At 36.3% G+C, this 2811-nt stretch overlaps 1 pseudogene; it reads left to right on the top strand.

Annotated features, from left to right (window-relative positions):
- Window positions 1-1631: 1631 nt before the first annotated feature.
- The window catches only part of LOC107105161, a 17692-nt pseudogene continuing 16512 nt past the window's right edge, over window positions 1632-2811 (top strand).

Here is a 2811-nt window from a genome sequence, read left to right as displayed (position 1 = left end):
AGAGCTGTAGATCACGCCCTGATGAAGCCAACAGAACCACATCATCTGTGAATAACAGAGACGCAATCTTAAGGACACCAACAAGAGCCAGCTTTTTTAGCCGAGGATCAGAACGCCAAGGTCGCTGCCCTCGAATTCCACCCATCACACATTGCACCCGGCCCCTTTGGCTCTTTCTACAGGTGGTGAGCCCATTGGAAGGGGGCAGAAATCAACTACAAAAACTGAAATGAGATTTGAATCTAAAAAAAATCCATCCATCTTCTCTGGCTCATCAGTCAGTGTCACTGTGGGGCTGGTGCCTACCTCCAGCACTCTGTCTCTGCCTTCACATATGGAATGATGCCCTCAAGCTTCCTTCTCTGGTTGCTGAAACCACACAGGTTTAAGTAATGACAAGGAAAAGAAATCCTTAACCAACTCTCCATAGAAAGTTTTAATGACAATTCTGAGTAAACCTTCATAACTTTTCTGTAGCTTATTGGTCTAACAAAACGTTATCCAAATGGTAATGATTACTTTAAGTTTGCGCTATAACAGAAAAGGTCATTCCTAATCCTACAAACATGAAAATTTGAAATGCAAATAAGAGAATGTCCTTCTCAGAGTTTCTATCTTTCCCTTTTCCTGGCAATATATTGGACTCTTGCTTCAGGGTCTGAGTTGAATTGCTGCCTGATGACCCCTCTCTTCTGTTTACTTGTTATTGGGGCATTTCTTGAAAATTGGTCAGAAGGGTTAAATATGACTAAATGTACGATTACCTAAATATACTTTTATGCCTCAGTTTTGTCTTTTCTCATAGGATTTTACTAAAATCAAATACAAATGATTATTCCTGAAGAGTAATAATTACTGACATAATTAATAAAAAAATATGTGTGAAAATAAACAGTTGCTGGTGAAGATTCCAAATCATTCCAAAAATCCACTGGACTTTCTTTCCAAGTTTGAAGACATTTCGCTTCCCATCCAGGGAGCTTTTTCAATTCAAAATGGCAGAAATAGCGTTGAGTTTGAGGCTTTATAGAGTGGACCAAAATCAAAGCCTTGTTTTGACTTAGAAAACATGCAAATTGAACTGGATGAAGTGGTCCGCCCCTTAGGAATGGGCAGTCGTTTGGGTTCTTTGTTAGCCTGCAATACCTGATACCTGTCTATGTTGACCCCCTCCTTTGAATCCTGTCCCCATCAGGGGACTTTTTTTAATGCCTGTACCAATGATATTTCATCAAATGATCCTGTATATACATTTGCATGTTATGATGGAAATAGATGTAGAGATGCTTATTTTGTCAATGAATGTTAAACAAGATGGAATTTATGCCAAAAATTTTAAGACAGATATTGAAGTTTGTTTAGTTATTTTAAACTGGAAATCAAACTAAATGGAAATCTAGGCTAGATGGTCCTCCAACATGATGCTTTAACACTTCAGATGGCAGTAAAACATCAGTAATAAAATTGTTTGGAAAACTAATATTGGGTTTGTGTACTGGAAAAATGAAAGGAAAAAAAAATTCTGTTTTTATATAATTTAAAGGTTTAAAGAAAAAAAGTGAAGTCCAAATATGTGATTATAATGTCGGAGGTTGATTTAAGTGACACGTCCTTTCTTTAACCTACAGTATGAAGTCTTTCTGCTGTGTTTGTCTTTCCAGACCGCCTGCAGGATTATGTTGGAAAAGAGGAGGATTTCTCTGACCAGCAGCTTTGTGGACAGGAGAGGAATTCCAGTTTGGACCAAGAGGAACCAGAACCTCTGCAGATAAAAGAAGAGCAGCAAAAGCCAGAATATCCCTGGACAAAAGAGGAAACCATGGAGCTCCCCATAGGTGCTCATGAAGAACAGCTTGTTTTGAAGCAAGAGACTGAAGATACAGGTGAGGAAAATTTCCCATGTTTGACATGTGGAGAAAACTTTCCAAAAAAAGAACATTTAATAGATCACACAAGCGCTCACTCAGGTTAGGATTTTAATGAATGTCTGTCCTGTGGACGAAGCTTCTTTCAAAAATCAAATCATTTTTCATCCATTACACATAAAACTAATCATCCTAAAAAGAGAGATTGATTGCTTCACATAAGAACTCACAACAGTTAGAAACCACATGGAGTAACAGTAGAGGCCTTTTCCATGTTTGACTTTTGATTAAATGTTGATTTAGAAACTCCTTCACCTCATTACATGACAACCTGACTGATTAAAACCCTTTTTCTATACCTAAGTTTTAAGTACAACCTTTTCATTAACAGCATAAACTACTGTGTAATTAATACAAATTAGTTTTTTATAGCATTATTTTCTCTGGATGTTTCCCTTTAATGTAGTTACATCTAGCTTGGTGTAATGAGTAGAAATAAAAATCTCAAGGATTCAAAAAAATGGATTCAAAAAAATGATATTGTTTCATATAAGCTCCAAATCATCTTTTTCCATGTTTTCTCCAATATTTTCAGAAAACCTAAAGCTGTAATATAAATTGTTTGATGGTAATTAAATGTTCAGATGATAATTTAATGTGTCTTCCTTTTTTCTGTGGTAATTGTTTGGCAAATATAATTATTTCATATTTAGTTTAAACAGATGAATTTCTTGTTCTTAGAAAGAAAGTTGGAGCTGGCAGATGAGACTTAAAAGGAAATGTTAATACAGGATAGACCAATAAAGTCCATGTTGAACCATCACTAGTTATGAAGCGTCCATTTGGTATTAGGTGGTTAATGAGAAGCCATCAAATCATCTCTATGTCATTTATAGGGCTGGGTACCGAACTTCGTTTCTTTTATGGTACCGACCGAAATGCTTCG

Source organism: Cyprinodon variegatus, unplaced genomic scaffold (assembly GCF_000732505.1).
Source record: "Cyprinodon variegatus isolate N-32 unplaced genomic scaffold, C_variegatus-1.0 Scaffold2102, whole genome shotgun sequence".
NCBI classification, from domain to species: domain Eukaryota; kingdom Metazoa; phylum Chordata; class Actinopteri; order Cyprinodontiformes; family Cyprinodontidae; genus Cyprinodon; species Cyprinodon variegatus.
The sequence above is the reverse complement of the archived record's forward strand: the minus strand, read 5'-3'. Positions and strand labels throughout refer to the sequence as shown.